Source organism: Euprymna scolopes, chromosome 7, assembly GCF_053919585.1.
Source record: "Euprymna scolopes isolate OS-2025 chromosome 7, ASM5391958v1, whole genome shotgun sequence".
Classification (NCBI taxonomy): domain Eukaryota; kingdom Metazoa; phylum Mollusca; class Cephalopoda; order Sepiida; family Sepiolidae; genus Euprymna; species Euprymna scolopes.
In genome coordinates, this window is record NC_136488.1 from 101,879,716 (window position 1) to 101,890,058 (window position 10,343).

Sequence of the window (10,343 nt, forward strand, 5' to 3'; positions counted from 1 at the left end):
ACGTGTTTTCTTTTTTGTTGTTGTTGTTGTTGATGTTGTAGACCATCTACTATTTGGCCAGTTGTGTACAAATCCCAAGAGTGATAGGAGCCTTCTATCATGTTTGAAAGTGACAAAATGTTCAACGAGCGAGATCGGATACGCACCGTTCTACAACTTATGCTCTCTATCGATCCACGTTATGACAACAGGACCATTGCCAGCACCCTCAAAATGCATCGCTAGATTGCGAATGACAAGGACATGCCCAGGCTGATGAAAACAAAGTTTCCGGCCACGGTTATTGTTTTTGGTGTGGTTTCAGGTGAAGACCACATCATGTCCCTTCACGTCTTCGATGTCGGCCCTGAAGTCAACACCAAAATGTACCTGGATGTACTGAAGAGTGTCGTGAGGCCTGGTGCAATCAGGTGGCCGCTGGCAGATCCTAGGCGTGGCAGCAGAACACGGCGCCGGCCCACACGTCCAAGGAAACCAAGACTTGGCTTCAGGAGCGCTACGAGGAGTGCAACCCTTCTCTCACTAGCCCCCCCTCCTCCCCTGACTTGAATTCGCAGGATTACTTTGTTTGGTCATACGTGGAGAACATCACCAACATGACCTCCCACAATACCAAAGCCAACCTGATAGCCGCCACGCACCGAGTTTGTGGAAAAGACATGCTCTCATCCTGGACCCGTATCGAGGCGGTGATTGAGGGTGAAGGCGGCTACATTGAATAGATGTCATCTCTATTACATATTCAAGTTACTTGAATTGATAAATGTTTAAAATAAAGCTGTAGTATTGTTTTCTTTAGGGAGACAACTTTATCGTTCCACTCTGTATATATGATACGCACCCACGCACTAGGCAAGTAGACGCATACAATTTTATCGAAATGCATTTCAACCTTTGGGCTTGGATTAAAGTGAAGTATCTGTTCTATCATAGGTCGTGTAAAGAGAAATCTTTCTAAACCCAAGTAATTTTTAGTTTTGTCCCAATCCATGGGGAATACGTATTTTTTACCCATGGATACCCGACCTAGTGTCTAACTCCGCCCTCGTGGGGAGGTAATTAAATATTGACACGTCAAAATTAAAATAAAAATGTATAAGAAGTAGGTATGTAGGACATCGCGAATTACACAAATATGAACACACACATTGTAGCTTCTTTCAGTCTAGACAGACTATGGTTACCCACTGGAAAAGTGTCTGCACGTTGAATTTTTGTGGCAGAGTTGCGCAATCCTCACCCACACCTCTTTTGGATCGGCGTTGTTTAATACCAGTGGCAAGTAGAGATGCAAGACGACTGGAAACAATATCGAAATAAGCGGAGAGGACATACAACGCCTGGATTTCCCAAATGGTCACCCTTATAGTACTATCCAGGCTCAACGTTGCTTAACTTCGGTGATCTGACGAGAACCGGTATGTCAACGTGATTATGTCGTATATACACACATATAAAATGCATACACATATAACATTATGTATATGTGTGTGTATAAAACAACGAGTATACACACGAAATCACACACAAAAAAATCAAAGAGCACGAACACTTATATGACAAGTACAAGCATACAGACAAGTATACACCCATTTATGCACAGACAACGATTAGGCTCGTACTAACGCACACACAGAATGGTTAAAGGGGCAATGATCTAACGCAAATATAAGACAATGTGTACACACAAACAACAAGTATACTTTTACTGAGCACACACTGATGTGCGCATCTACACGCGCATGCGCACAAACTCACGTGTGCGTCTACACGCGCGTGCACACACACACACACACGCGCAGACATAAACGCGACAATCAACCCCCACCCTCGCTTCGTCCCAAATGCAGCCGTAGATGAAAAAATTGGTGTGGGTATTGTAAGAGAGAGAGAGAGAGAGAGAGAGAGAGAGAGAGAGAGAGAGAGAGAGAGAGAGAGAGAGAGCAAAAAGAAAACAAAAAAAAAAAAAGAAAAACATATATAGTCATCCACATACAGTATTGTTTCGTTGAATCACAACAAGCAGTGCGGCTAGATAAACACTTTTCCCCAACCGGAGATTGAACCTACAACCATCGCGTTACAATCAACTTGGCCTTTTTGGTCAAGATCAAAGTGTAGTATCTGTTCTTCAGATGCTGCACTTAAGATAATTTGTACCAGTCAATGGAGGGGAAACCCTCTATACTGGGACAATTATTATTTTTGGTAACCAGAGTGCCCCCTTTTTGCCTACTTTTAGGGGAGCTGGTTTTTACCTCACATTAAAAACGGCCTTGTGCCTAATTTGCTCAGTGGGGGAGCAAATAAACACCATCTGTTCTTCAGATGCTGCAAGCTATGACTAGCTATGACTAGCTATGACTAGCAAAGACCAGATGTGGGGGCAACCCCACATACCTGACCATTAACCAGCTCCCATTTCCCACCTCTCGGGAGCTGGTCCCCTTTTTCCCTTCCCCCTCCTTTCACTCCTCACATTAAAAATCGGCCTTGTGCCTAATTTGCTCGGTGGGGGAGCAAATAAATACCATCTGTTCTTCAGATGCTGCACTTCCATTTATTGTTCTCTTTCGGTGGAGGATCAGTCCTTCACGACTGAGACAATTTTTTATTTTTGTACCTTTTCCCCACGTTAAAAAACGACCCTGGTGTCTAACTCTGTCCCGTGGGGAGGCATAGTAAATAGGTACAACCATCGCGTTGATAGTCGGCAGTTTTTCTAATCGGTCCATGGGATTTTACATTGCTCGAACTGCTTGTTTTATTTACAAACAAAGAACAGCAAGCCTCAGAGCACACACACACACACACACACACACACACACACATATATATATATATATATATATATATATATATATTTCTCACAAACCTATGGCTTATAATAGTGGTAATTATGAAGGATCGTTCGTGGGTGAAAAGATATTGCAACTTTACCAATGTTTAAATCATAGTCATTTGTTTTTCTAGTTTTGTATATGAATTATAAAATATCTGATATTTCCCACAAACCTCTAGCCTTGATGGAAGGGAGACTAAAACTTACTGCTATGGTTTCAAATGATCTGAAATAACAGCAAAGGTAGACTTGTTTCCAAATATTTCACATATGTTATATCTCCCCTCTTTTGGTAATAGGATACGATTATGAATATCTTCAGTATAAAATATTTCTTATACACTGTGATATTTTATTTTGTCCAGATTTCGTATATATTAGTCGTGATTTTAAAAGTAAAAAAAAAAGTATTTGAGTGCCATCAGCTAGAATCGAAACCGAAAGCAAAACTGTAGAACTCAAAGCTGGTGACGTTACCACTGTACCAACTTGATCCGAATATTTAGCGATTAATTAAAAACAAACTAATGTGAATGTACAAAATGTATAACGATTTATTAAATTGTGACTTAAAAATTATATTAACCGGCTTAAGACCCATAAAAAACGGTCCGTAAAAATCTAATCATTTGAGGCCCCTAGCGCAGCTCTTCAACTTTTAGTTTAGGAGGAGATAGAGTTTGAAAATATGGAGGCAGACAGACAGACATATAACCTTTTATATATTGGATACATATGGATATATCTATACTCGTAGATAAATTAAATATTGAAATGTTCATATCTTTGCTTCTGTGAGACGAAAGTTCCTGAAAATTTGCAGGCATTTGAAGATTATAATTCTATTTTTTGGTTAAAATTTTATGACAATTGGTAAAAAAAGAAACTATATTTCACAAACCAATTAAATATAACTAATTTTGCCTATAATTGTATATACAGTGTCCTGGCAAACTAGCATAAGTTTTGCTGTTTTGGGAAGAATTTGCCTTTTTTTCATGCAGAATATAATCTTAGTTTTTAATTTATATACTTATATATACCTCCCCCCCCCACACAGAAATGCTGTTTAAAAACGATATCATGATTAAATCGTGGAAAACAAACAACGCATGTTAAGGGATCACCGTACACACACGAAGCTTAAAGCAACCAAAAATCAAGCAAAAATACATAACACGCCTGCATACGTATCAAATACACTTGATAACCGTTTGGTCTCTATTTATATTTGTAAACGTGCAGATACGGTCAAAAGTAAAAAGGATGCTTCGCCAGTGTTCACATTGATAATCCCATAAAATTATAAATTTACGTTATTAATAGATATAACTTGTCATATACAGAAGTAAAATTCATAAACCGTTGATTTTTCATTAGACCAATTTTCTTTCCGATTTTATTTAAAACGACGGGGTTATCTAACTTACTACTTAATTTCTTGATTCCTATCACCATTTGTAATGTCCTATTCCGATATTTACGTGTTAAATTTGGTAGGATAGCGATACACATGTATATATATATATATATATATATATATATATATATATATATATATGCAGAAAAAGATACACAGACAGACTGTTCAGTGTGGCTAGACAAGTAAGTGCCTTAAACAGGGACCGAAACTCGACCGGATAAACGACAGTCGATGCTTCTAGCTACTTGGGAATATCAATAAGAAATATTAACAAACCCTGAGAGCTATAGCTATATTTCTTTAATATTTGTATTGTTAGATGGTAGTGCCAGATAACTTAATACATGAAGGAAGGTATATTTTAATATATTTTCTTTTGCAAAAAATCTTTCAAATAGATATTACAAATAATTGTAGCCAAGTCGTTTGCAGCTGTTTCAAGGCGATATTCATTTCAGCTGTAAAATAAAACACAAAATAAGATCAACGAACATCTTTTTTCAGAACTGTATTTCTGAAGCATCTTCCTTTGTACTCAGGGAATACATTAACAATATTCAAGTAAAAAGGCAGCTTAAACCGAAAAGAAAACATTTGCATACAATTATATATATATATATATATATATATATATATATATATATATATATATATATATATATATATGTATATATATATATGTATATATATATATATATATGTATGTGTGAAAGTGAAAGTGTTTGTGTGTGTCTGTGTACATTTCCCTACGCAATAACTTTGTCAATTTTTAGTCTACAGATTCGAAATTGGATATACAGGGTACTGAGATTTGAGAACATCGATGTGATCTGTTTTTGGCCAGAAATTTGGCTGTTAAGAGGTCAAAGTTCAACGATTTGACCTTTGAGAACACTAACAAATTCCTCCGACAATTTTGGGTCTAAACACATGAAATTTTAGATATAGATTCCATGGACGTGGATCTAACTTAATAACTTAATTTGAGCTAAAAACGTTAAATGTTAAGGGGTCATAATAGAGGTCAAAGTTAACAAATTGACCGCTTTTTTTTTGCTCAACATACACCTCAAAATACCCGGACAACGCCGGGCACCCATGCTAGTATATCTATAAAAGTGAACGTGTCTGTGTATCTGTCTGTGTGTCTGTGTGTGTACATTTCCCTACGCAATAACTCTGTCAATTTTAAACCTACAGACTGGAAATTTGATATACAGGCTACTGATATTTGGGAAAATCGATGTGATCGGTTTTCAGCCAGAAATTTTGCGAGTAAGGGGTCAAAGTTCAACGATTTGACCTTTGAGAACTCTACCAAATTCCTCCGATAATTTTCGGTCTAAACACTTGAAATTTTTGATATAGGTTTCTTGGACATGGATTTAACTTAATAACTTAATTTGAGCCCAAAACAATAACATTTAAGAGATCATAATAGGGGTCAACCTTTAAAAAATTGACCGCTTATTTTTTTGCTCATCATACACCTCCAAATACCCGGGCAACGCCGGGCACCCATGCTAGTATATATATATATATATATATATATATATATATATATATATATATATATATATATATATATATATATATATATATATATAAGTAAAAGTGTCTGCGTGTGTGTGACTGTCTGTGTACATTTATCTACGCAATAACTCTGTCAATTTTCAGTCTACAGACTCGAAATTTGATACACAGGGTATTGAGTTTTATGAAAATCTTTGTAATCCGTTTCCGGCCAGATATTTGGTTGTTAAGGGGTAAAAGTCCAACGATTTGCCCTTTGAGAACTCTACCAAACTCCCCCGACAATTTTGGGTGTAAACACTTGAAATTTTATATATAGGTTCCTTGGACATGGATCAAGCTTAATAATTGGATTTGAGCCCAACACAATAAATGTTAAGGGGTCATAATAGGGGTCAAAGTTAAAAAAATATTTGACCTCTGCAGTCTCTATCAAATTACTCAGACAATTTCTGGTCTAAACATTTTAAATTTTACATAATAGGGTATTCAGAGATAGGGCAAGCTTTTTAATCGGTTTGTGTCGAAAACTTGAGCTAGTAATATATAAATGCATGTATGGTTGCATGTCTGCCTAAAACTTTCGACAGAGGCGACGAATTTTCACAAAGATCAGTATCGTTTTGAAGCTCCACCCTTCAGACGACAAATACCGAAAAATTAGCTAAAAACATTATTTTCTTTACCCTCAAGTCGATTATTTCGTGTAGAAATGTTGCTTACAAAATTTTGCTTTCGATTTTGCTTCCGGTGGATGCCACCCAAGTCCCGTTTTTATACACCCGCCCCCCCCCCCCGAGTATCGCCCTCATTGTCACATTTTTTTTTACGACTGGGCGCTACCCTCGCTAGTCAATTATATAAAGGGCAAATATCTGTTTGTATTTCTATCTAAAACTTTAAATTATACATAACAAACCGCCTTATAGTTAATATTTTTTGTTGGCGTCAAAGTAAAAAATATCTACATTTAAAAATAATCATTTTTGGGGGTCCAATAGCAATTTATATCACTTAATCTTACCAAGATGTACATGTATGTTATAAAAGAAAATAACTTTGGTTTTTTTTCCTTCCTAGTTGCTTTCCTTACGCCGACTCGAGTTATAACTGTGTTCAGAGATTGGAATGAGCTGAGTGAAGAAGAATAGGAAGGTTGGGTTGAATAGTAATATTTATCGAAGTTACACGAGTGTGGGAAAAACACACGCACAAATTTGACGCATAGTTGTATTATTATACAGTGTAATACAAAAATGAGTCCACTTCTCACATTTCTTCAGATATTTAAGTATATCTCTTCATGGGACAACACTGAAAAAGTTGGCGGATATTTGAGACTTTGCGCACCTCCACCTTCTGCTTGAGTATGCGTCAAAGATGTTCTATCGTGTTCAAGTCTAGGGACATGCTTATCCAATCCATCACCTTTACCATCAGCCTCTTCAGTAAAGCAGTGGTTGTCTTGGATGAGTTTTTTTTGGTTATTGTAATGCTAGAAGACTGCTCTGCCACCCAGTTTCTGGAGGCAGGGGATCATGCTCTGCTGCAATATTTGACAGTACATGTTGGAATTCATGTTTCCTTCAATTAAATGTAACTCTCCAATACCTTCAGCACTCATACAGGCCCGGGCCATAACATTCCCACCACCATGCTTTACTGTAGGCAGAACACACTAATCTTTGTATTCCTCACCTAGTCGTTGCCACACATGCTTAAGGCCTTCACAACCAAACAAATTAAATTTTATATCATCAGACCATAAGATATGGTTCCAGTAATCTATGGGCTTTGTTGACATGTCTTCAGCAAACCTTTTGTGGGCTTTCTTGTGTATTGCCTTCAGAAGAGGCTTCCTCTTGGGGTGACAGCCATGCACACCAATTTGAGGAATACAGTGAATACATGTTAAGCTCTGGTAAACTCCATGCCCAGAAGAGTAAAAGCAGTTTTGGATATTGAAGGTGGTCAGACAAAATATTGAGAGTTGACATGTTGTATATTAGCAGTTGACACAGGTTAGCTCTGGCAACACAAGACTGCTTTGTGGCCCACTGCGCCGATGAGTAACCTGGTGGCTCATCAGCCCAGCTCTGCTCAGACATAATCTTCCGCACACCTCACAATCCAGAACAATTAGGCGCCCCCACCCATCCACGGCTCCTTTCACCCTCCCATTCCGGATATCGCGCTTTAGCCGCTCATATTGGATTCGATCTGCCTCTAACTTGCCCACACCCCCCGCAAGGTGCCTCTCCACTCTCCGCTATCCAAAGCATAACTCTCCCAGCTTCTTTCATCTATCTCACATTTCTTTAAGGTGAACCTCAAACAATCTTCGAATCTCATTTTAGGCTTCTGAGCCAGACGTCTTCCCTCGGCGAGCTCGCAAAAAAGGAGTTGTTTGGGAAGCCGACGGTCTAACATCCTCACCACATGCCCACTCCATCTCAGTCTATGTTTGATGATGTGAGCTTCAATTCTTAGGCATTGGGTCCGTTCAAGCACCTCCACATCACTGACATACGTTTGCCAACCCACACCTAAGATTCGCCGTAGGCAAATCTGATGAAACCGCTCGAGACGTCTCAAATGCTTCCTGTATGTTACCCAAGTTTCATAAGCATAGAGAAGAGCAGAGAAACCGCATGCGGTATAAACCTTAATCTTAGTTGGCAACAAGATCTCATGACAGCTCCACAAACGCCCGTCCAACTTTCCGAAGGCATCACTTGCCCTGCTGATCCGTAACGATACCTCATCATCCAGAGCACCAGACATACTCAGTGTGCTACCCAAGTATACAAACTTAGAGACAACCGCTATCCTTGACCCACAGATATAAACTGATGGCTCATAGTATGGCATGCCTAGAGCAGGCTGATGCATTAATTTTTTTTCAGATTGATAGTCAGGCCCAATGCGCTGCAGGCAACCGCAAAGGCGTTCATAAGATGCTGCATATCAGCAACCGTATGAGCCACCAAATCCCAGTCATCTGCAGAGCAAGTCACGGATCGTGTTGGTGAGTACCTTTGTACTTGCGTTGAAGCGCCAAATGTTGAACAACCCCCCAGTAGTTCGGTAACATACATACATACATTTAAACAGACAGGTAAGATTTATATTATATTGCATGCTTTTAATTCTAAATAATGTATCAAATCTAACGCTTAAGAGATTCTAAAAAAAAAACTGAATCTCAGGGAATCTTGGTTAATTAATGTTTAATGATTATAGATAAAATTTTATGTAAATCTAAATATTTCAAATATTATATTTCTAAAACTTTAAAAATATTATTAATACTCTGAAAACTAGAGAATTTCTATTAATTGATATCTAATATATATTGGTAACTTTTACAAAATTCAGCGGTATTTGATTTTTCACTTATGGATTTCACCTCCTTTTTGACATCCGCATTGCATGAAACTAAACTAAACTAAAACCTTATGCCTAGCAGATGTTTTCTAAAATTCAAACATAAATAAAAAAAAAAACGTTGCAACTGAATCCTGTACATAACAATATACAACATACGCACATGCATATAAGTATTGTTTATAACAAGGTAGACTTACATCTGTTAAGTAGAACGACTTAAATAAACAAAGATCTATCTTGAAATGGACGAGATTTTGCAGGAAAGCTCTTTACCAGTAAGGACATTGTTTTTGCTATAGTTGCTGGATTAGACGACGATGCTCAGTTTTATCAACAGTGCAAAAGTAAGTGGCAAAAATGGATAGCACCATGATACTGAGATTTTCATTCGTTAATAGCTATTTATGAATTCTCTTCAAACGGTCAATCGTGTGTTTATATGAAAATAAAAAAAATGCAATTATTTATTTAAAAATAAAAGTTGAAATTAAATGCATGCAATATGTAACGTCTCTATTAACTTTCTTTCATGGTCTGTAGATGAACTTTATAACCTGACCTCGTATAAAGTCATAACAGAAATTATATTTTTTCTTTCACCATGATGATGATGATGATCAACATCATCATCATGTGACGATTTTGGTCAAAAATAGAATCTAATTTTAGTAGCAATGTATCTTGATTTTGTTTTTCGTAAGGGGATATCAAAATGATGCAACACGTATATTCAAATATTCATCGCAGGACGCTTAAAATTTATTCTCCGAATATATATATATATATATATATATATATATATATATATATATATAGTAAGTTATAAAGATATATATGGCAATTAAACTACACAGAATATTCCGCGTTTCATCCACGCTAGGATTCGTCAGCCTTATGCGAAGAGTTGTGGTTGTCTCGCGTTTTTATATATGCAAATTCTATTGAGTTTTTAGTTAGCCAATCAGATTCCTAGTTTCCACCGCTCTTTTCTTAATCAGCCAATGGACAGGGACTTACAGGACAACGGCCCAGTTGACCTTGGGTCCACCCCTTCCTTTGCGTGTGCTTTTGTAGCGGGAAGCATAGATATCTAGTGATTTGAGCTAATTTGTAACCTAGGTGTAGTTAAATGTGTTTTCTGTATTATGTTAGTAT

At 37.4% G+C, this 10,343-nt stretch overlaps 1 pseudogene; it reads right to left on the bottom strand.

The window, feature by feature from the left end:
• Positions 1 to 1,328: 1,328 nt before the first annotated feature.
• On the bottom strand, positions 1,329 to 1,445 carry LOC145280385 (5S ribosomal RNA; annotated as a pseudogene).
• Positions 1,446 to 10,343: the final 8,898 nt, after the last annotated feature.